Here is a 26,186-nt window from a genome sequence, read left to right on the forward strand (position 1 = left end):
ATAAGAGGCAACCAGTCTATTTAAATAGAGCTAGTTAATTAAGTTATAAAACTGTAAGGGAGTAGATGAACTAAGCAGACATATGTAGTTAGAGCTTTCTGTTCTGCTTTTTTATCAAATGCTTCTGGCACCTGGGTTTTTTCAACTGTCCATCTGTTGAATATGGTTTTCAAGTAGAAGTTAGATAGAGTAGTGCTCTCTGGACAAGTAAGCTCTTCATTTATACAGTAATGATGTGTCAACACATATTTTCCAAAATAGCAGTCCTACTACTCTCACTGTCTTGGAAGGAGTTACTGGATACCAGAGAACGGAGTATCACTAGTCTGGAGCCTCTTCTAATGTGAGGCAAGAGGGCTCATGAAAGAAGATAGCCCGGAAAGCTGGAGGCCTTCTCTGCTGTGTCGACATGTCTAGAGCTCAGAATAAAATTGAGTTTCCTGCTTTAGCCATAGCTGGGTCTTAAAATAACCTGGAGAAATTATAGTTCTGATTACATAGAAAGTGAAGGACTTAGAACATTCTCCTAATAAAGCCATGAGAATGACACAAAGCTTAGTCATCGGCAGTCCTTCTCTAACAGGCATTTTAGAGAGAAAAATAGAGCTTTGAAATGGGATAATTTTATTTGAAATCTTGCCTAATTATTTTAAGAATGCAGAAAACCTTTCTTTTTGGCCAAAAAAATAATGATCTGAAATCCAATTATGATAGAACAGGCTTTAAAATGTTTGCTATCTCCAGTAATGGAGAAAAATCGCGTCTTTAAAATTACATTCTGCTGGAAATCTCATTCTTGGATGTCTTGCTTTTTGCATTTTGAATGGACAAATTTAATGTAGTTTCTTTTTGGAAACATGGCATTGGAAAAGTTATATGGGATGTTTAATTCTTTGTTGGATCCTATCTACCAGAGTACAGATTTTAAGAACAAAAACACTTCTTGTTTCATTTCAGTTCCCCAAGGAAGTTATTTGATTTAACCAAATGCCTTGAAATTTGTAACAACATAGGACATTTATAAGAATCTGTGCCCAGTTATTCATACATTTGATTAGTATACCATGAATAAAATAAGCAAAGCAGACAAAGCCTCTAATAATCCCAGTTTAAAAGAATTATTACTCTGTTGCTTTTCACTGGTAATATGACATCCCAAATGACATTTATTTCTGTACTACCTTAACATGTTTACATGTATGCTATTGCTTTTTCAGAGCATTTTGAATTGACTTAATTGATGTTTGGTTTATATCATAGCAATAATGTGACATCATGATTTCCAGTTTTTAGAAAAGCGATAGTAAAGGAAGTTAAAGGGAACATAAATGAAGATACCTTATATTTCATTTGTAGATTTGAACCCATTCAACTACTAAAACATTCTGATTGCTATTCCAAAATGCCTCTGGTTATTTCTACTATAAAGGTAGCTGGAAATTTACAGAATTTTTCTACTTTATGTGAGAGTTAGATTTGACTAAGCCTCAGCACAGTGCTTTGAAACAGGAGGTTGAATGAACATTTGTTGAAAGGAAAAATCAGTTATTGAAATATTGTGTCTTCTGTTACCATTCTTGAGAAATGGTGGTGAGACAACTTAGTAGAAGTGACTAACAACTACATATATACAGAAGACAGGATGTAAGTCTCCAAGGTAATCAAGACCATCAGGAGGATGTTAGACCAAAATTAACACCGCAAGAAATGTGTTATGCATATATTACAGCCCACGTGTAGAAATCTGTTCATTTATAGAGAAATTGCCTCTCTGTGAATGGCTAGGTTGGCTCCGCCAAGTACAAAAAAATAAAAAATAAAAGAAACACCACTTGAGGCCATTCAGAAGTAACAGTCACATATCTGATTTTGTTTTATGTTACTTTATTTTGCCATTCTGGGAATCAAACCCAGGGCCTTTCACATGTTATGCAGGTGCTTGTCACTGAGCTACATCCCAACCCTGTGCAAGATTTTAAATGAAAAGATACCTGACTAAAAATATATTTTTAGATATAGCGATTAAAGTTTTCACAGAGTTCAGATAAGAATGTGAAGGACTCCAAAAATAAAGTTCTAGGCTGAAAATTTTTGAGAGCCAGAATCTTCTAATAGCATGCTAAGAGCTCACCCCCAGCTGTCTGACCACATTTTCCTTTCACCCTTGAGACTGAGAATTGATCAATCCCTGGTTCATTTTCTTCCCAAGCCCTTGACTGGACACATATAGCATCTTAGCTTCTACTTAGATGCATCAGAAAACTCATTTGCTAATACTGAAAGGAGAAACTGGCTTAAAAACCCAACCAATTACCTGAGAAACAAGCTATGTCACTCTTATTTCTAGATCCATCTATTTTTTGATTAAACCTTCTAGGCGAGGCAATTAAAATGGGGCCAAGGATATGTCTTCTGAAAGAACAACATGTATTAATTGCTACACGCTTTCAGTGTATTCTGTTTGGCTCCTCTGAGAGTCTTCCTTGTAGGTGGTAACATAATTTAGTAAGTGAAGAAGCTTCATTAACAAGCATTTCTGGTGGCCATCATATTGATGCCAAAGTGAATGACGTGGTGTCTTGTTTCCAGAACTACCGCATTTAGAGTGAAGGAAAAACACAAGTAGACTTCATACAACAGATGCCAAAGCTAGACTAGGCAAGACAGGGAAAATCTGGGAAGGTTCTTAAAGAAGATAAATGCAAGGAAGCCCAGTGTATGTGAGGGTGTTTGGAGGACACAGTCAATAATGTTGTTGTGGCAGGGGATGAAGCTGTAACCCAGGCATGAAAGAGACTATTAAGGGTCTTTACATCCATGGAAAGATAATGGCTATGACCCATAAAATGATTTTAGGGAGGAGAATTGCATGATCAGAAATACCCATTGGAAATATAATTTTGGCTGCAGTGTAACGGATGGAAGACTTTTTAAAGTAGGTTGTGCATTTCTCACACACTAACTGTTAACTACTAGTGCCCAGGCAGAAACAGTGAGAGCATAATGAGACGGAGCTGGAAGGACTGGAAATAGAAAAATGAAGAATCAGTGCAAAAGGTAGAGGAACAATGCCAGAGTAACTGAGATTTTTAGGATTAAAGGCTGGAAACATTTGAACCATCATTCATTCATCCAGCTAGTATTTTTGAATGTCTAATATATACATTGTCTAGGCCTCTAAATAGATGAAGAGGAAAAACAACCTTGTGTGCCTGCCCTCATAGAACTTGAACTCTATTATATTTATCCCAATCCCCACCACTGTGATTGTGTGTGCGTGTGTGCGCACATGTGTGTACATAGATAATAAATGAGTCTAAATATAAAGAACTGAATTATATAGTTGGTTCATGATAAGTGCTATTACCAAGGAAAACAGGGCAGAGGAAGGTGGATCATGAGTGGGGAGAGAATTGACTCATTACACTGTATGGTGAGAGTAGGTATTGCCGAAGAAACAGATTGGGAGATTACTCAGTGCTTCCAAGTTTCAATTGTTTTTCTTCCAATTGCTGAACTGGCAGAAGGGAGGGTAGTGCTTGGTAGGGTGCGTTCAACAGTTTTCACAAAGTCAGTGGTAGAGAAAGTATAAGACCAGAAAACTTTTAGACAGTGAAAGCATGGAGACAAAAGAAGCCCTTCAAGATCTGACAGAGTTAGCTTGTCACAGGGTGGATATGCTCAAATGTAAAAGTTATGCGGAAATCCTGCCTTTGTTTATACTCACATCTTTCTGTAAATACATATATTTACTCTGTAGAGAACGTGAGGATGACAGTTCATATACTTAACACCTGTATATCTTTTGAGAACTGAAAGTTAATAATGTATACTTACAGAAAACTGTAACTATAGTCTCAAAATTGTATTGCAGGAATTTAAAACTTAGAATTTCTAGTTCATTGTGAACTGTGAATGTGGCCTCTTCCCTTTTCTCCTTTTGGGGACTGAAATTGCTTTAGTTATCAGAGATGTGGTGAGAGATGTTCATCCTCTGCTAATGTTAGTAGTTTGTCTAAGCAAAGGTAAGCACACAGCATGTACAGAGGTTTCACAAAGGACAGTGATGTTCTAACACTCTCCTGAACAACCAATGGATTCCAGAGAAATGAAAGAAGAAATTAGATGGTTTTTACAAATAAATGATAATGCCAGTACAATATACAGGAATCTATAGGACACAATGAAAGCAGTTCTACAAGGGAAATTCATACCAGTGAATGCCCACACTAGGAAAACAGAGTGAACTCAAATATACAACCTAATGCTGAATCTTAAACTCCTGGAAAAGAAGAGCAAGACAAATCCAAAACTCATACTAGAGATGAAATTATAAAGATCAGAGCAAAAAATCAATGCAATGGACACTAAGAGAACGATACAAAAAACATCAATAAATTGAAGAGTTGGTTTTTCAAAAGAATAAATAAAATTGATAAACACTTAGCCAACCTTATCAAAAAAAGGAAAGAAAAGTCTTAGATTCATGCAATTAGGAATGAAAAAAGGTGAAGTCACAACAAATCCAGCAGAAATCCAGAGGACCATCAATACCTACTTTGAGAACCTGTACTCTAATAAAATGGAAAACACAAAAGAAGTGGACAGAATTCTAGATAAATATGAATTACCAAACTTGAACAAAGATGATAAAAAAATTCTAAATACTCCAACTACAATCAGTGAAATTTAAAATGTAATTAAAAATTTACCAACAAAGAAAAGCCCAGTTCCTGATGGCTTTCCTGCTGAATTCTACAAAAACATTTAGAGAACTACTGCTAATACTCTTTAAACTTTTCAGTGAAATTGAAAGGGAAGCAATACTTCCAAATTCATTCCCAGAAGCAAGTTTTACTTTTATTCCAAAGCCAGGGAAAGACCCAATCAAAAATAAAACTATAGGCCAATCTCGCTAATGAACATAGATGCAAAAATCCTCTATAACACCCTGACAAACAGAATACAGAGGGTCATCAAGATCATACACCCTGATCAAGTCGGATTTATTCCAGGGATGCAAGGATGGTTGAACATGTGTAAATCAATAAGTGTAGTATACTATATTAACAGAGTCAGGGACAAAAAACATATGATCCTCTCAATTGATGCAGAAAAAGCACTTGACAAAATTCAACACCCATTCATGATAAAAAAAAAATCTACAGAAAATTGGAATAGATTGCCTTTATCTCAACTTGATAAGGGCTATCCATGAAAACCAACAACCAACATCATTCTAAATGGTCGAAAACTGAAAACCTTCATAAGAATGTCCACTATCACCATTCCTGTTTGATATAGTTCCGGAAACATTAGCCACAGCAATTGAACAAGAGAAAAAATAAATGGATAATGATGTTCTGTATTATGTGTTGCCACTTCATTGTATTTAAACCTAAAGCAAATACATAAAATTTAAAAATATATTAATACAGGGCCAGAGATTTGGCTCAGTGTTTCCACCTCCTGCCTCCCAAGCACAAGGAACCAAGTTCAATATGCAGTACCCCCCAAATATATATATATGTATACACACAATTTAAAATAAAGTTCATGCATGGGAAAGGAGAGGAATTAAAAGGAAATGGGTGTACATTTTCTCTTGTTTTCTCTGCTAGAGATTGAGAGTGAGTTGGAGTGATTGGATATGAATTATAGAAGTGTTTAATAGAATATTGCCATCCCAGTGTCTGAATAAAAGAACATATGAAGAGTTTATGAGTGACAATTTGGGTAGAAGGAGATTGTTATAAAACTTTGTGTATATATGAAATAAAGACATGTATACATGCGGATTATAAAAGTTGCTCTTCTAAATGTGTGATTTTAAAATACGGCCTAAGAAATCTTTGGTGACTCTAATAAAAGTGTTTTAAGATTTAATGATAGTAACACACTTAATGTTTTTAAGCAGGCCATTCATCATAAAGTAGAAAATTTTGAATAAATCATCTGGATAAATAAAGGCTCATAGATGGGCATGCCATAGTATGTTTCCTCAATTGTTCTTAGAGGAAGAAGAAATTAATTATTTGATAATTATTCAGCACATATCTGTTGACAACTGAAAAAAACATGTAATGACTTGGACATAAACCAGATGTAGCACTAGAACAAATAATACTAATGGCTTTTAAAAAATAATAACTAATGTATAAATCTTCCTGTGATAAGTATTTTTATTTGCCTAAAATGCCAGAGCTTTATTTCTTTAACTCCGTTCCCACTTGCAATTTCTTAATCACTTTAGTGATCCTACAGGATAAACCTTTAGAATACTGAATTTTAGTATTCTGAAAAATAAGTGTAACCCTATTAAACTATACTCTGATTCCCTTGCAGGGCTTAGTAAAATAGCAATTCATACAAATATTAAACAGTTCATTCTGACTGATTCTGCCCATTGAATAGTGCTGCAAACTCAATTGCCCTGCTTTTTAAACTTTTGTTTTTATATATTTCTATCTTCTATTGTTCATGTATAGTAAAGGTGCCATTTAGAATTAAATATATCTCAGACTGGAATGCCTGTATGGCTTGATGAAAGTTGGGCCACTGTTTCCACACAGAACTTCTGTCTCCTGTAACCCATGCCCACTCTTGCAGAGCAGAGTTGGATGCTCTCTGCCCATTCTCTGGATCTTCAGTCTTTTAGCCTTAGTCCCATCTCATCTCAAGAGTTACAGCTCCTCTTTTTCTGGCTCACCTGACTTTAAATCTTCAGTCCCACTTCTACAGAAAACTGTGCTCTCTTACCTCCTGTGACATAGCCCTGATTTCCCATTTTGTCTTTTACCTGTTAATAATCATCAGCACTTGATGAAACTCATTGATGTACTTTTTGGTGGGCACATAAAGATTTCCCTTCAGAAGCCTGTCATCTATATGGGAGAGTTTCACAGTGCAGTTTAAATTTAATCTGCTTATACCATTTTGATTATATTTTGTTAAAATTGTATAGCAGTATTTTAAAGTTTTTACTATCACCCTTTCCACTTGTCACCCTAGTACCAAAAGGGAATATATTGTGATCATTGAATAGTGAGCTATTGGAATTTAATGACTGCTATATATAAAAGTTCTAAACTATTAAAGGGATGGTATTTGAGGAGCAATGGAAGATTGTGTTGCTGTGTCTGAACTGCAACTATCTTTATTACTGCTCTGTATTCACCTCTAAAGAACCAGACTGGTAGTTGTAATACAATAGATGTAAAAGGTAAGAAATTCCAATTCTTGTCAATGTGTCACCAAACATATTATCAGAGTTAATCTCATAGGGTGTCAAAGGAAATTAAAGTTGCCTTTGCCTCCACATTATGAAAACTGACTGATATTTTGAACTACCTCAGTAGCTGACTATATTCAGCAGCAGGAAGCCTTCAATTAACTGCACCACTTCTATTTGTAGTACAAAGGATCTGTAGCTTAGGATAGCCTACATAACTTAAAAGAAAAAAAAAACTCCACTAGATCTTAACAGTTTCATGAAGTACAGCCTGAGAGAAAAGGATACACAAGGTCAGCCAGGAGCATGGAGGATAGTAACTAATTCAAAGGCATTGGGGTCTTAGGTTGAACCTAAAACATGTTCTGTCTAGTCAATATGAAATTCAGTGAAAGTTTCTTTGAAAGAAAGGTAAGCCTGAATATAGAGTAATGCTCTCTATTCTGGAAAGTCTAACAATAAAGGTTAGCAATATAAAATGATTTAGTAGAGAAAAGGATGATCTTTTAAAAGAATGAAAGGTAGACAGTTCTTTGGATTAAGTGGAAATTCATGTGGATTTAATAGTGAAAGTTCATTTCCATAGGATTTTTAGTCTGACCCTGTTTCTTGGATTTATAATTAAGAAAAAAAAATCATGGAAAATTTAAAGAAAGGACTAAAGACTAAAAATGGCTCTAATATGATACTTTGAAAATATGCCTTATAGCTGGGCACGGCAGCGCGATGCTGTAATCCCAGCACTCGGGAGGCTGAGGCAGGAGGATCACTGTGAGTTTGAGACCAGCCTGGGCTACATAGTGAGTTCCAGGTCAATCTCAACTACATAGTGAGACCCTGTCTCAAAAAAACAAAACAAAAAAAAAAAAAGAAGAAAAGAAAATATGCCTTATAATAATTTTTGAGAAAAAAATTGTCAGAGAGTGAAACACAGATTCTTTTGCATAATTTTAGTTATAACTGAGTGAAATAAATTTTACTGTATTTGTTCTTCCTTATTACCTCCCTCAACTCTTGCTATATAGATTATAGCAATTATGTTTAAAGTTTTTTAAACATGGAGAAAATTTGAGGGAGTTTGATTCATGTGGTAAAATTAGATGTGAAAGTCACTGAAAGAATTGTGGTTCAATGGATTTGTGATAATTCTGGGATTAAAACTCCCTTTTGATTTTTCTCTTCGTTAAAATTCATAACACAAAAGTCAGAATTACAGTTTAATAAATCTAGTACTTTGCCAAAAATTTAATACTTATTTTGGTAAATAAGGCTTTTTTTTCTTTTTATTGAGTTTATTGGTACATTTTAGGTATACAGTACAGTGACATTCATTACTGGGATCTTGTACCTCTACATGACAGGTCTTGGTTCTCATTTTTTCCCCTTGTCCCTGCCCTCCCTTCACCTCCTCCTCCTGGTAACTAAGTTTTAAAGAAAACATTTGAGCAAATTAAGGTTACAGTGCTCTGATGTCAATCTATGAGTTTCCAGTATTAAAATATGCACATGCAATTTCAACAATGAAACTTTTTCATATATTTTTTTTTAATTCTGAATTTAGTAAAATGTTTGTTCTGTGTCTCTGTGTAAATGTAAAGAATGAATAACTTTGACTTGAGCCTTTTCTTAAGTCAACTACATGGAACATTTCTATATGATATAGTTTCCATTAGGTTGGTTTGTTTGTTTTTTGAGACAGAGTTTCACTGTGTGGTTCAGGCTGACCTTTACTCCCTGTGTATTCCAGGCTAGCCTCTAACTCGTAGCACTCCTCCTGCCTAACCCTCCCAAATACTGGGATTACAGGCATGTATCATCATACCTGGCCTTCCATTAGATATTTGCTAAAAAAAAAAAAAATTGTCAAGATTAATATATTTATTACTAAGAATGTAGATTTTAGAGCTTATAATTAGAAATGATAAGTGCTAATATAGCATGTTAAACATTGTAATAATTTATGTAAAGGGAGACAAAAATTTATTGAAATAAATCAATATTTTTGAAAAGTGCAACACTTTTCTCGGTTCTCAGACCAACTGGGTTTTCTGATCTTTCCTTTAAATTTTTGAGCTATAACCTTTAAGATTCAAGTTTATTTTTCTTTATTTCATTCATTTTTAATAATTATTTTTAAAACTGATTATTATACACTAGGAACTTTAATAAAATATTCTAGGCCAGGGATTTAGCTCAGCAGTTCAGTGGCCTGCCTTGCAAGCACAACGACCCGAGTTCAATCCCCAGTACCAAAAAACAATTGAAAAAATAAAATATGCTAGAAAATTATTTTTGAAATAAATAAAATTTAAGAATTTGTAAGTTTTTTTGCACTCATAATAGCACATTTTATAGTAGTGATAGATATATAGAAAGACAGAAATCAGAGTCGGGGATTTAGCTCAGTGATTCCGCTGCCTGCCTCTCAAACTCAAGGTCCCGAGTTTGATCCCTGGTACCAAAAAAACAAAACAAAATAATAAAAAGAAAGACAGAAGTCAATGAGTTTAGTATGAAAACATGATAGTTTGTGATGTTTCAGAATGTGAAGTATTAGAAAATAGTTGTTCTCCCTTTTCAAGTTCAACAATTTAAAAATATGTTTTTAGTAGTACCTCTTTGTAGTACATAATAAATACATTATCATAGGGAGCTGCTACAAGTACATATCACACAATTTCCTGCTCAGTTTAGAGTGTCTATATTTGGAATCATATCTACAAAAGAACTACATAAGTAAGAAATATGAGGAAAAGTAACAATTTCAGTTTTCAGAGGGTTTTTGTTTTTGTTTTTCTTAAGGATATTTATGTTACAATTCTGTTTTCTTGCTTGCTGGCTTTGTCTTTCCATCATGTGACTTTCCAACATTTTTCTGAGTGTATAACCCTTATTTTTAATGTAACTCAATATAAGGGAGCCTCAAACATTAAATGGAATAACAATGAATTGAAACTTTCTGTAGTCAAGGAGAAAATTAATAATAAGACATAGATAATAATCAGAGAGGAAAAAAACAGCTTTGAGTCATGGTGAAATGTCTTCGCAGTAACTTTCCAGGCAAAGCTGAAGCACATTGCCCATCCTAATTAGATCATCAACTGGCTTAGGATACAAAATCAAGTCAGAAGTTGAGAGAAAGTTGGCCAATAGAAAAAGTGGTGTGCAATATGGTCCTGACCAGAATGACGACAGAGCTATTACTTTAGTCAATTCTAGGTCAGTTTTCCTTGTAGACACTTAGTTTGGTGGAACTGGTAGTTAACAGGTTATTGGCTCTAAGATTTCCAAAATAGATACCAAACCTGATTGAGGAATTCAGCAGATAAGCCCGTAAAGTTTGCTCTTTAAAGGAATTTGAGAAGTTTCCTATGATGACTTTAACATAGCAGAAAAGAAAAGTGGTAGATGTGTTCATTTTGTGTATCTATACTTATGATGCAATTCATTTCATATGCAGGCTTATTTTTTCTCATTTAGTTTAATCTAGAGTTATAATGTATTCTTGTATTATTTAGGAAAGGGACTTAAACTGATTTGATTCACTACATTTTTTTTTTAAAAAAATCCTTTCTACTTTTCATTGATCTAATGTGATTTGTGATTTGTCAAGATGTCCATTCTTTTAACATGAGTCATAAAATTCACCATTTGTCTATATGTCATGTTATTCATATCACATTGGTTTCATTTCTACTGTTTTTAAAAGTAGATCTTTAGTGCCCCAAGAGTGGTATGATTATAAAATAATGCTTATTTACCGGGTGTGGTGGCGCATGCCTATAATCCCAGCACTCAGAAGGCTGAGGCAGGAGGATCTCTGTGAGTTGAGCCCAGCCTGGGCTACATAGTGAGTTCCAGGTCAATCTCAACTACATAGTGAGACCCTGTCTCAAAAACAAACAACAACAACAAAAAAGCTTATTCTTCATGTGAACAATTTTATTAATACTATATGGAAGTTGCCCCTAGAATAAAATAAAACTGACTCATGTGAGTTTAGCCAATGTCATGAATATTTCAGAATATATTCGGCAATTGTGGTAGTGAAGAAAAAAAATGACGACCTTAGTAAAACAACTTCTAGTGCTGTGGGGCCCCCAAAAGGTTTTTATACTGGCTTTTTATTTAGTGGGATAACAGAAAGAATTTTGACGAATGTAAAATCTAGAAATATAATGTAAAATCTAGAAATCACTTTTTGAGAAGCCTTTGAAAGGGTGTTGAGTTTCTTGATTAACATCCACCAACTTTTTATTTTATTCAGGGTTCACAAATAGGCTGCAGGTCATGCATGGTGAGCTCAGCTTCAGGCTTCCCTTGGCCCCTTAAGGGATTTCCCCTCATGTCAGATCTTCTGACTTGGTGCTTCATGTTTGCAAAGTTCTGGATGTTTCATTTTAAATACGAAATATGCATTCATGTATGTATGTATAGAATAAGTAACACTTGTGTAAAAGTTTTGGGAGTTAGAGAGAGAGAGAGCGAGAGAGACAGACAGAGAGACACTGTGGGGGGGCTCTTTTTTTTTTGTACCTGGGATTGAACTCGGATCCTTCAGCCTGCAAGGCAGGTGGTGGAAACACTGAGCTAAATCCTTGTCCTAAACCTCTATATATTTTAAATCCATCCAAAAGGAAAGGTCTATCTTGAATTGTTCCCACTCTCATTACCATCTACTCCTCAGTATTACTTCCTGTATAGCTAATTTTAACAATTTCTTTCCTTTATCTTTTAGCGACAACGTCTATATCTTTAGATATTTATTCACTTTAAATGTTTCTACTGACATACCACTGAATGATTAGAATAATTTACCGATTTTCCTTTTTCTCCCAGTTCATAGTACAGTTACATCACTATTCTTATCTTTTCTACTTAGTATTTTTAGAATCTTTTTTAGTATTGAGTAAACCCAGAAATAATAAGGCTCTTTACTGGTGTTGGTTGTTGAGGTATGTGTAGATTTAAATGACTTGGAATGTAAGAAGGAGACTAACTGTAAACACCATATGAATGCACTTTATTAAGGGAATGTGCTTACACTTAAATTACTCTTTTAGTGAAGAATACAAATTCACACCATGATATTAACTGCAAGAAATTATTGATTTATTTTAATACAATTTCTCTCATTTTTTATTTGCTGATATATATGGAATTAAGACACAAATAGGAAATAGACTATTGAAAAACTTTGAATTTTAAGACCTAAAAATCTTAGGAAATGATCATTTTCTCTTATTGAAAAAAATTAGTGTATGAACTCTGTTGCTTTTGGACAGTCTTTTAATAGACACTGATGAATTTCTTATATATAAGAAAATGGGAATTAAAAAAAGAAAATCCTCTGCTTGCTTTCTGCTGTCCTTCCTATCATAAATATAAAGATATAATTCTGTGTCCCTGTGCCCTAGTAAGCACAGTTTAATACTTTTAATCTCTCAGAAGCACATTTCTGCCCTCTGATTTATATTGAACTAAATTTTAATCTTACAGACAAGAAAATGTTTAAAATTAGGATGCACCTTGGAAAATGAACTGTTTTATCAAGATGTGATTCTGAAAAACCATACTTTTTTAGTTTAAAGCTTTTGTTTTATATTTAAACAATTTTAAAACTTTCATATTGAAATATTGCCCTTGAACTGTCCTGGAACACTGTTCCCTACAGTGAGATCACAGCATTCCTAAATAAATATTTCTAAAGCTAGATTAAAATATTTGCTAATTTCACAATAAAGGAATGGAAAAGTGGTTCTATTATTCATTTGAAGTTATCTAACTTGAAAATTAATTTTTAATTTCTAGTGAATAATACAATTTTTATAAGACATCCTTTTCTTCTTTTTTTTTGGGGGGGGTAACTGGGGCTTGAACTCAGGAAGTTATGCTTCCCAGGACGTTTTGGTGCCACTGAGCTACATCCCTGGCCCAATTTCTACCCCCTTCCCTCTTATATCAGTGTTGACTATAGTAAGACCTGTTTGGGCATTCATCACTGATTTGAATTTGAGTTCTTTCATGGATTAATATGTGAAAGTATCAAAATGGTATATGTTAATCCTATCAAGTTTTTGTTTTAAATCAAGCATTTATGTAGTTTAAAAAGTTGAAAACTCATGAGACAGGCCTTCATGGCCGAGGCAGGAGGGTTACAGGTTTGAGCCAAACCTGGACAAACTTTGCTAGTGACTTAGACCCTTTCTCCAAATAAGGATTCAAGAAAGTAGCATAGTGTAAAGGCCTTGGGTTCAATCCCCTTACCAAAAACAAAAACAAAACAAACAAACAAAAGAAACTTTTGTAATGAAAGTAGCTTTTCTTTTCCATGATCCCCTTTTGCACTTCAGCAAGGCAAGACCCTTCAAGACTTCTTGCTCTCTTTTTTCGTAAGTTTTAATATTTCTAAATAATGAATTCATATAGAAAAACTTAAGTTTAGAAATGTTAAGATTATGCTTTGTTTCCTTTCACTGGGAGGAAATGAAAGCAGTACATGCAGAAGGTGGGAAAGGACCTATCAAAAGTCAAAGGACTATCTTTGACTGTGGGGTAAAGACAAGATGGGGTAAGAGCTCTGAATCAGACCTTTAGGTTCTGAACCTCTCGGGAACTCTGGCCTAGTGGTTGGTCCTTCAGGTTGTGCTGTCTCATTTCAGTGGGGCTGTTATCACTGTTCAGTGTACTTTCCTTCTTCAAAAATTCATTGAATTATCTCACTCACGCATTAATTCTTTTCCGGTTTCTTTTTCATTGTAGGTTTATAGCATTTTAATTCTTTCACTGCTATTTTATGACTTTACACATACAGTTTTAAAATCGCCCCAAATTAATATTACTGATGTTACAACTGATGTCTTCATTATTGTTGTTGACACAGGTCAAGATATCTTAACGTAATTTTAAGATAATAATACGAGAGCCTTTCTAAGAAATTTCCTAAAATAGGCTACCAAAGAATCTTGTTATTACCGTGGACCTGTTATGTTTACTTCTGTATATGTGCTGCCAAAGCGAGCATAAGAAAAGAAGGAAGGGCGCAAAAGCCTACAGCACCCGGTCTTCCCAGGCGGTCTCCCATCCAAGTACGAACCAGGCCCGACCCTGCTTAGTTTCGGAGATCGGACGAGATTGGGCACATTCAGGGTGGTGTGGCCCTAGAATATGTTTATTTCTATAATTTTAATGAAAATGTGATGTTAAAATTTGTGATGGTCATTTATGAGCTGTCCGTGATGTGCTCATATCAAAACATACTAATTTTTGATAGCTCATCCATCCAAAACTCAGTTATCCAATCATATTTTACTAATAACAAATGCTAGAAGAAAGAAATCAAACGAAGAAATTAAAATCACTTGTATTTGTTGAGTATACAAATGTTTCTTTGCTGTTAGCCTGTGGAGGCATTAAGGGGCAAGAACCACATTTACTTCTGCTTCACCACCAATTGCAACAGCTTTAGAAATTTAAATTAGGAATTCATAGAAGTTAATGGAAGAAAATAAGAGGAAAGACTACCAGCAGGCAAAGAATAATAAACTAGAAATAATAAAGGAACTCAAATTCCTAGTGTGCCGAAACCTCCCAGGGCTCTATCATTTTTGAGCTCTTGGTAACAGATCTCTATTTGCCTGAAGACTTTCTCTAGTAGTTCAAGCCTATGCCAGAAAGCCTATCCCAGGTGTGTGACAGGTGAAAAGAGCCAGAGAAGTAATGCCACTAGGACTACAACAGATGACTGATGGTACTGATACCTCAGTCTTTATGCCCCTTGTTTAAGTCTAACATGAGCAGAGGTCTCCAGAGAGATGAAAGTACAATTGTCCACATTGGTAAAATGTTTACTTTTTTGGCTGCCTCCCATAAAATGCTGCCTCACTTCCCTACTGTAGTACTGATATTTTATATAGTCATCTCGCAAATAAAACACATGTTCTAAAATTTTTCCCCTGGTTTACGAAAACCCATATTAAAAACAAATTGGGGAAACGATTATATTCCCTCAATAGAATGTTATATACAGAAATTAAAATGTTTAACTTTTCAAATGACCCACAGTCAGTGAGAAAACATTCAGTTACATTCAACACATTCTGTTTCAGAACATAAGAATTGCTGTATATTTAAGAAAGATACCATTTAAACAGCTAATGTATTATACTTCCAATGTCTGATCTTTACTTGTATAGAAATTTAAGCCATCTTGAATGATTCATCTGGTTAAAAGTTTGGATATCTGAGATGCTGTTATCCTAATGAAGACACATGTGTAAATGTTAAAATACTTTTAGGCAATAGGAGATTATTAACAGTGTTCAGCAAAAAATCTACCCTAAGCCTTTGTAAATTTATGGGAGTATGTATACTGAAAACATTAATGAAGTTAGTACCAGTTACTACCCTCAAGTACTGTAGTCTTCCAAAATTAAAAAATAAGTTACAGATTTATGTAATAAAGCCTTGCAGAAAATATTGTATGTGTATTTTCTTCCTGCTTCTCCCGGAAAGTAATTTACTCAAATATTGCTAATATATTTCCACATTCTTCTAACTCTTCTGGCAACATGTGAATCATAGCGCAAACTTATTTTCCCTCTGCCACAGCAATTTAACTAAGAGGAGTAATTGTAGAACAAATACTTTAAGTGTATCATGAATAAAAAATTGTCTCTGTGGTTCTCTGTCCTGTTTTTTCATCTAACTAAAAGTAGTGGAAGAGACTGAGGACTAAATTTTGAGGCAGACATAGGGTAAAGTTAAATTTCTACTCTAAGAGAATGGAAGAAATATATTTGTTGTTGTTCCTTCTCTGGTATTCAACCTCTGAATTTCTCTTCTGGCTGTTCATTCACTTTCTTTCTCCTGTGTGATCTCACTTTCCATTTAGTCTTTCTCTTCCTCTACTTGGTAATACGTATTTATGATGTCTGGTATCCCTACTAATGACGGATTTTTGTCTGTCATTTTGTTAATTATCACACAGCTCAGCTACAGCCTTGTGAAATAAACACACTACTTCAAGTATGTTGGTATGTTAAGGAGTAATGGTAAAAGTCACACATAAGTAATGGTAGAAATGTACTGCTTCACTTTAGTTGACATTTATTTTGAGGTAATGAAAGGGTAGTTTGAGGAGAACAGAATGAATAATATCTCCGGGACTCAGATATTCATGGACCTAAATTCTCCCTCTTACTAAACAGTAGCTATTTAACTTAATGACTCTCAGCTCCCTTTAAAATCACGGTGATAATATTGTCTCATGTATGCAGTGGCAAGTAAATGGAAAGTACATGATGACTTTCTCATGCTAAGGATGTGGATAAATTATGATTGCAGTAGGGTAGTAATAATAGTCCTTTTAAATTAGTCATTCACTTATAATGAATGGAGTGTAGAAAAGGGAAAATTGTAATGTTACAATAGAGAAATATGACAGATACTGCTTTAACCAAGTGATTGAGATGAACATCACCAGTCATAAGGCATGCGAATTTGCTATATTTATGTGGGTACAGTGAAAAGGTCACTTCCTTTATGCTTTCGTCCCAAAACTCATATGTTCATTGTAGTCATGAAAATAAAATCAGACATACTTAAATTTTTCAACATTTACAAAATATTTTAGTAATCTCCAAACAAAAAAGAGTGAAAGGCATGAAAAACAAGGATAGAATGGAAATTGTCTCATCGAAAGAAATATAAGCAGACATGACAAATATATATATAATACAGGGCCCTGACTCGGACAGTGAAAAGAACTTGAGGAAGTTGGTGAAAGGCAAATAAAACCTACAGTTTAATAAACAGGATTGCCCCAATGTTAGTTTCTTTGACAAATGCTTCAGGGTCAGAACTGCTTGCAAGTTATACCGGAACTTGATATGTACTACATTGGAAAATTTGTTGAAAATCTGAGGTTATTCTAAAATAGAAATTGATTTTTTTAATTAAAGAAAATCTTTCAGTGGCAGACCAGTGATTGCCAGGATTGGGTGGGAGGATTAGGATGTTTTTGGGTGATGAGGCTGTTCTGCATCTCAGTTGTGATTATGGTTATGTGAATCTATACTTGTGTTAAAGTATAAACCTACACATCGAAAAAGTCAGATTTACAGCATGTAAATTTTAGAAAAAAATGCAATATAGAATGGAAAGAATAGAGTAAATTTAATAAAACAAAAAGGGAAAAATTGTAGACAGTACAAAATCTGAGTCCTTTTTCATAGAATACTGGCATCAAATCAATAAAACCATATTAAGTATGTTTATTCTCACATTTAATAAAAATCTGTTGAATCTCAATAATGGGTCAAATGCCATGCAGAGACTTGGAGGAAGACAAAACTTGACATTCCAGCTATTTAGAAAAACCTCTTATTCCAAGACAGGTCAAAATACACTATAAAAAGTTCTCTGAAAATTCAAGGAATAAGGAGTTAAATTATAATTAAATATTTACATAGTATTTCAAGACAGTGTCAGCATTGAATAAAGTTAATTACAATGAAAAAGACTCCGAAGAGACAGAAGACATCCTTGTCTAAATAAGGAATTTCCATAAAGGAGGTACAAAGAACTTGGAAAGAGTTCCCTTGTTGGAAGACCACTTAGGAAGAAACATTGGTATTTAAACGTCACAGTCTTTTTGTTCCAAATTTATACAAAATATCTAATTTTAATGAGCATTAGCATGGATAAAACACTATTATAAGGACTTTATATGTGTTAACCTGCAAGATTCTTACAAAAACTCTTATGTTATAGATACTATTTGCATTGGTCAGCTTTCCTGTTGCTGGGACAAAATGCCTATATACACAGCTTAAAAGGAGGAAATGACTTCTTCATAGTTTCAGAGATTTAGTCCATGGTCAGCTGGCTCCTAAGCAGAAACATCATGGTGGAAGGGTGCGGTAGAGCACAGCTTCTCACTTCTTGGTGTCCAGGAAGCAGAGCATAGGGGAAGAGGGGGAAGCAGAGATGCACCCTTCCAAAGCTCATCCCCCAGTAATCCACTGCCTCTGATTGAGCCCCACCTCCGAGCAGCGCATTCAACTATGAACATCTCAGTGGATTAATCCATCATTGAACGTAATTCACCCACGATCCAGGGACCTCACAGGTAGTCTCTTAATGTAGTCAAGTTGACAATTAAGATTTACCAGCATGTGTTTATATCCCTCATTTTAGAGGTCAGTGGAAGCACTAGGTATTTGCCATATAGCTATTAAATGGGAGTCAGGATTTGAATCCATGTTTTTGATTCCAGAACATCCACCCCACCCCACTAAATACATGACATCTACAGTGATGGTCATTAAACTTTCCCAGCTGGAAGTAAGCATAAAATATTTCAAATATCCCCAAAACCCTGATTTTTTTAAACTGAAAAATTCCTTTAAAGTAAGTACAACTGGTTATAACATTTTCTTTTTTCTGGAAGCAAATAGGCTCAGCCATGCCCTCCCGTTGGCATCCTGCCCCTTGCTAATGTGCATGGACTGGTGCCTTTTACTTTGCCGCCTGCCAGCGCAACGTAACCTTGGGGGCCAGCCAGGATTCTAGAATGGCACAGGCAACACTTAACTTCCTGAGGAAACTCTTTAACCCCTGAGCCTGCCTGCTGTGTCCATCCACACAGCGATAGTCCTTTCACAAGGTGGCTCATAAGCCAGTGATTCGAAGCAGGGCTTGTTTCTCAGTGTGCTTGCTATGTTATTGCCATTCTAATCTATTTTTCCCTCAACTTTGTGTTTTTCTGCTGTTGTAATTGCCTAACTTTTCTAAAATAGTCTGTTCTGTACTTCTCAGCAATGACCCCATTTCCTTGCAAGTATTTTGGTGACAAGCATAATAATTAGCTGTATGGGATTTTGTTTTGAAATATTTCTCTTGGAACAAAAACAGAAATTCTAATTTCTTTGTACAACTATGGATAAACATGGCTCCTCCAAAAATGAGTTATATCTGTCTAAATGTTCATATGTTGTAGTCCATGTAATTCTGAAGAGCTTAATAATAAATTTGACACTTAAGCTGCCAGTCAGTAGAGAATGGCATATGTTTACAGTGACTCTAGTTGATTTATACCAACTCTTCTGACCAAGGTGACTTTTCTGATTTCCAAGCTCCACATAGACACTACATGTCTATTTAGATCGTGGTGTTGAGGCTCATTGGCATTGACACTTTGGACGAGGCAAGTCTTTGTGTTTGGGTGCTGTTCTTGGCCTTGTGGGGTGCTTCCCAGTGTCCCAATAGCACTGCCTGCTTTTCTTCATGTGATCAAAACTGACTCCAGAAGTTTTCCAAAAGTCTCTTGGGCATCAAAATCATCCCACAGTTGAGAAATTCTGGTTTAGATGTTTTATTGCCTGTGAGAAAGAACATACACAAAGTTAAAGTCATTTTGTTCTGAGATCTTTTACGCATAAGTAAAGAGCGTGTCTGAGGCAAATGTTAACTCCCTCCTTTTATAGCTGTGAACTTATCTACATCTCAGTTTTCTCATCTATAAAGCAAGTGTATTAATAAAACTTCCTTGGAATGACTGATGTGAAGATTAAATGAACTAATATGTAGCAAACTCTTTAAACAGTTCCTAACACAGTATGCTTCAGTTAATGTTTGCAACACTAAACTAGGACTGCTGAATGTTAGTAAGAGTTCTACAATACAGGAAAATGCATTATTCTTCCCAATGGTATGTGCAGAGAGTTTAAAAAGGGAGATTATTGAGTGACAGTGAATGCATGATACAGAGTTCAGCATCACTAATAAACAAGAGCATGTAAAACAACATCACGTTGTACTAAAGTAACAAATTTTGAAACATTTAAAAAACATCGGTCAAACTATGGCAAGGGAAAGAAACACATTACTCACAGAAGACCTGGCTGTATTCTTTGTGGAGGATGATTTGGCAGGGTGTATCAGAGCTTTAAGACACATGTTTCATAGAATGAAACTAGCTCCAGACATGTACTCTAAGTGATAATATGCTCAAAAATTATTTAAACAGTATGTTGATTACTTGGTATGAATAAAGGAAAATTAGAAACGACCTAAAAATCTCTTGTGTGCCAACCAGAAATCAATGTGGAGACATTGAGGGGACCAAAACAAAACAGGGAATGATAAAGTAACTCAGGGTGTATTTATATCATGCACTAGGTAAGCATCATATTTTCAAATGAGCTTTAATACACTGGGAAAATACTCTGATCATGATAATTTATGGTCCAAAATTCTCTTATGGTGGAGATAATACTAAAAATCTCTAGATGTGCATGAACATGCACCTGTGAAGACCCCCACCTGTAAAGTTATTTTTGATGAGCCTATTTGTCTAGTAATTTATCCCCCTAATTACTCTGATCATGATAATTTATGGTCCAAAATTCTCTTATGGTGGAGATAATACTAAAAATCTCTAGATGTGCGTGAACATGCACCTGTGAAGACCCCCACCTGTTAAAGTTATTTTTGATGAGCCTATTTGTCTAGTAATTTATCCCCCTAGATTTTCTTCCAAGTCTCCCACCCCTCACTCCTTAAGAGATTCTACTTTACCCTGTTGATGATAATTTATGGTCCAAAATTCTCTTATGGTGGAGATAATACTAAAAATCTCTAGATGTGCGTGAACATGCACCTGTGAAGACCCCCACCTGTTAAAGTTATTTTTGATGAGCCTATTTGTCTAGTAATTTATCCCCCTAGATTTTCTTCCAAGTCTCCCACCCCTCACTCCTTAAGAGATTCTACTTTACCCTGTTGTAGAAGGACATGCATCTTTATTTGAGAACCTCATGGAAGATATTCTGAGGGTTGTACGATGGGTGAATCTGCACGCTTCGGAGACACAGTGGCGGAGACTGCTGCCCAGGCTGCCCCAGCTCTCCTGATCTGCACAGCGTTTCCGGAATAAGCCTTTCTGCTTTGCCCTCTGAGCTTTGACCCACCAACCCATTTTTGTCCCCTTGTGTTCTTCCCTCTCTGTTTCTCTCAAGACCAAGATAAACCAGCCAGGGATTTAGCTCCGCGGTTCGGTGGCCTGCCTCGCAAGTGCAAGGACCCGATTTCAATCCCCGGTACCAAATAAATAAATAAATAAATAAATAAATAAATAAATAAATAAATAAATAAAGACCAAGATAAATCATTCTTATTCCAGGAAGCTTTGCTTAGCCGTCATCTTTTTCAGATTTACAGGCCCTGCTGCTCTGAACTCCTGTGGTACCATTCACAGACCTATTCATTCTTTCACATGTTCAACTGTTCTGCTAGACATTTATTCAGCAGATATGAGTTGAGGTGTCTCTAATTCAGATTACAGTATTGATGAACAAAAGAATAAAAATCTCCTCCTCCTGTGGGAACTGCATCCTTGTGGGAGAAATGGAGCATTATAAAAAATAAAAAATCAATATATAGGAAGTGATTTTGCTTATTCTTTGGCCTACAACTCTGTGGAATAAAAGTTTATGAGTTTAGTACTTGCAAATTTCCTTTGTCTGTCAGATTACATTATTGCCTAAAGCCAATACAAATTTCTATTCTTACTTCCATTATGCATTGACAAAACAGCAGTCTTATTCTGAAGGAATATGTGAGAAGAAACAATTTGAATATATCCTAAATTTTTGGCTGCTTATCTTCCTGTCATTTTTGTCAAGCACTACATGCCCTTGCCTAATGATTACTTAGATGTTGGAAAGAGACATTCTCTTTACACTTAATCATTCTACTTTAAGTTACAAAGAATCTTTTCAGCATCAGAAAATGATTTCTGAGCACTCTTGTTGTAACAGCAGGAAGTTAAGTTGTGGAAAGAGATTATTAAGGACGCCTGTATCCCGCCCTCCCTGGGGGCATCTGGAGCAAGATGTTCAACTTCTTTGCTTCTTAGTTTTGTCATCTGCAAACATGGAATTAAATCTCTCAAAGTTGTCGTGAGTTTTGGGTTATCTAACAAGTGCCTGGCACTGTGCCTGGCAGCAGAAGAGGTGTTCAAAACTGACCTGTCCTGGCACCATCCTTCTCCTTTTTTTCATCCTTTAGTCTTCTGTTTAACACATAGGATGAAACTCAAATAAAAGATTGCTACTTAAAATTAGACAAGGATTAGGTTCTTTTGTTATTTTGTATTGTCCGGCATTTTCCCTTTTAAAGATCTAGGACAGTAGTGCATAAAAAGGCAGAAACATATCTATATCAAGTTCTCCAGCAATGACAGAGTAGGAGAGTTGCTGAGTCACCAGAAGCCCATCCCATCTCCCCTGAGAACTGTCTTAGTGAAATACATCTGTCCACTGTGTATCCTGTGACCTGGCTCACTTGTTATAGCCAGACTTTAAGAATATGAAGTCCAGGGCCAGGGATTTCACTCAGTGATTCTACCACCTGCCTTGGGAGCACAAAGACCCTCAATGACAGAGTAGGAGAGTTGCTGAGTCACCAGAAGCCCATCCCATCTCCCCTGAGAACTGTCTTAGTGAAATACATCTGTCCACTGTGTATCCTGTGACCTGGCTCACTTGTTATAGCCAGACTTTAAGAATATGAAGTCCAGGGCCAGGGATTTCACTCAGTGATTCTACCACCTGCCTTGGGAGCACAAAGACCCTAGTTTGATCCCTGGTACCAAAAAAAAAAAAAAAATGAATATGAAGTCCTTTGCCCCATAAATATCATAATATTCCAAAGCAGCTAATGAAGCATGTTTTTAAAACAGTTTTATCTTTTTACTAGCCCTCTTAAGACGCAGTCTGCCTGACATTCTGGATGCCTCACCTTCGTCTGCTCAGTTTGTGATCTGTTTGCGCCTGTCACGATCATGCTGGTCACTTTGTGCATCTTCTCTGTGCTGTTTTGCAAGGACATGATGCTAGCAAATCTCATCTCCCAGGCTTCTGACACTGGTTTCTTTAGTAGGTTCAGCCATTGGGCAGCACTGAGTGGGGACTGAAGGTGGGGTGGAGGACCTGTGGGTCTGGCTGGAGCCCCATCCTTTGTCAAATTCTCTCAAGGACATCCTTTCCATCATCACCAGAGCATTTGCAGTTGCTTTGGGTGCCTCTAAATGGCTTCATTCTGCGGTTCCCAATCCCTTCTTCAGACCCTGTCCGTGTAGGATAGCGATCTGGGTGGACTTGCAAGCATTTCTGGACTCTTTGGCTAGACCCAGGTTCTGGGCTTTCATATGCATATCCTCTCTCCTTGTGGTTCTACAAGTAGTAGCACTTGTAAAATATCTGTGTTACCTCATCTTGCTCTGTTTTCTCTCTGCTCACGACATCTCCCCAACCAGTGCTGCCGTATTAATTGTATTCTATTCACCTAGCTTGCATGAGCTCCATTTCCCTGAGTTGATTCTGATGAAATCAGCGACGATGATGATGATGATGGTATATTTCTGTGACTGTCAATAATTATAGACAGAAAAAAAGATCTAGCACTCATTCAAAAGAAATTTAGGAGAAACAGAGGCTTGAATTCCACTCATAAACATCAGCTTAACTTGCTAAAATAATTCATTTTGTTACCAGAACGGGTCTGAGGCATATGTCACATACAGTAGGAAGCTATTTTTAATTTTCAGTAAAGTAGGAACTGTTGTTGAAATTTAGAAATATATCAAAAAGAAACCCATTTGTCCATGTTCTACCAAGTGCTGAAAAGATGAAGTTTGACCCTGAGGCTTTTGTTCTGTTGACATAAAGACAGAATTTGTGTGTGAGTTGGAGTGCGTGTGTTTTATGGATTCATAATAAAACATACCACATGGATCTACACAATAAGCATATATAAAGAATGCAGAATATGGATTTATGTGTACTAAATTTTTGTTTTAGTTTCTTTGCTGAAGAAGTGGACAAAGGTTGGTGATATAACATGAATGGATACTGACAACCTAGGGAAAAAAAACAATAGAAATTAGTTTTTTTCGGCCACGTAAGTGTAGTTCTGTCTGTTGTGAAACAGGCTATCGGTGCGGCACTTTAAAGAGAGTATATAATAAGAGTCCATGATATAAACCATGACTATATAAAAAAACAACACTTCTACAACTTGATTTATGAGAAAACTGATATCTAGATGATAGAAATCACTCTCAAAAGTCAACAATAAAAAAACACACAGGGCAATAAAAAAATGGGCAAGAATATGAAGAGATATTTTGCTTAGGCGGCTATACAGATAACAAATAAGCACATGGAAAAATGTTAAACATCACTAACTATTAGATAAATAATAGTAAGACTACATTGCTTATCATATCTATCTCTTAGAATAGCTAAAATAAAAAATAGTGACAATGCCAAGTTCTGGATAGGATGTAGAGAAATTGAATTGCTCATATATTATTGGTGGGCATGTAAAATGGTAAACAGTTTCTCTTTTTTAAAAAATTGTGTTTACCACATGACCCAGCAGTTCTACTTCTGGGAATTTATCCTACAGAAATTAATACTTAATCTCCATATCCACAAAAACCTATACAGAATTGTTCATTTTATCTTTACTTGTAATAGCCCAAAAGTATAAACATCTAAAATGTTCCTCAACAGGGAAATAAATTACAGTGGCACCTCAGTTTATGAACTTGATTCTTTCCACAATTGTGGTCACAAACCAAGTTGGATGAATCAAATTCAATGGTTAGGTTCAGTGTTGACCTTATGTGGAAATTTGATTTGGTTCTTATTCAGATTGGTTTGTGACCAGAATTGTGGAGACATCTGAGTTTAGGAACTCACTTGTGGAGTTCTGAGATATGATGACTTTGCTATATCCTTGAGACATGCATGCAGGCACTGCTTGTAGGTAGGGAAGGATGCGAACGTGAGGTTCAGGTGAAAGGTCCAGACTAGAGATAGGTATTTGACAGTTCCCAACACATAGTGTTTTTCCTGTTTATTTTGTTTTGCTTTGCTTTGTTTCTTTCGAGGCAGATCTTTGCTATGTATTCCAGGCTGGCCTTGAACTCACCGTGTGGCCCAGACCAGCATGCATCATCCTGCCTTAGCTTCGAGAGTGCTGGAGCTCTTGGCATGCAGCACCATGCTCACGTACATAGTGGTATTTATCTTGAGACTAGATGAGATCACCAAGGACATAACTACCCATAGAGGGTCGGGGACCAAAACCAGGAAAGGAAGAGGTCATGGATAAGAGAAAAGAAAAAAACAGCAAAAGGGACTGAGAAGCAGCAGCTACTAAGGTAGAAGGAAACCTAAAAGCATCCTGCATGCAAGCCAAGTGAAGGGCAGTATTAAAATGATCTAAGTACTAAAAATGTATCTATTACACTCAGTGCAGGTGGGTGTGGTGTGATTCAATATTTGGTTGTGCCTCTAGCTTTATTTTTATTCTGTTTTTGTACTGGGAATCAAGGTCATTTTTCTGTTCAGAAGTTAGCCTGTTAAAAAAGAGTAGTTTTGTTTCTGTTGCTCACATTTCATAGAATCAATGTTGTTTAAAATTGTTTCAAGAACTAGATTTGGTGCAACAGGTTTTTTTTGGGGTGATTCTGTATTTACCCGACCCATTATTTACAGCGGGTGAGGGTGTGATGTAATTAATGAGATGCTCATTATACTTCCTCTGTGAGGCAAAAGTTGAAATATAGTTCATGTGTAATTACTTCAGGAGAAATAAACTTGTCTTTATTATGGCATATTTGTGATTTGCATCTTTTATGGATAATTTTTTTTTGGCCTCATTTTCTTGTGTGCCTGTGCCTGAAAAGATTGAGTATTGTATCTGAAATTATCAAATGATCCTTTGGAAAATCTGATTAAAATTTATGGAGTAATTTATTTCAGACATTTAATACTCCTGTGTTGAATTTTTCCACAGATTTTAGTGAAGGATATAAAGTACTTACAATACTAAGTACATAAAACATTAGAGATGAAAACATAAGTCATGGTAAAACAGT

At 35.6% G+C, this 26,186-nt stretch overlaps 1 protein-coding gene and 1 pseudogene across 5 annotated transcripts in view; one reads left to right on the plus strand and one right to left on the minus strand.

Annotated features, from left to right (window-relative positions):
- The window catches only part of Hdac9 (histone deacetylase 9), a 924,083-nt gene that overhangs the window by 461,257 nt on the left and 436,640 nt on the right, over positions 1–26,186 (plus strand). The gene's annotated exons all lie outside the window — the stretch shown is intronic.
- Positions 14,279–14,397, minus strand: LOC117284181 (annotated as a pseudogene).

Source organism: Fukomys damarensis, unplaced genomic scaffold, assembly GCF_012274545.1.
Source record: "Fukomys damarensis isolate Sample0158 unplaced genomic scaffold, DMR_v1.0_HiC HiC_scaffold_4, whole genome shotgun sequence".
NCBI classification, from domain to species: Eukaryota; Metazoa; Chordata; class Mammalia; order Rodentia; family Bathyergidae; genus Fukomys; species Fukomys damarensis.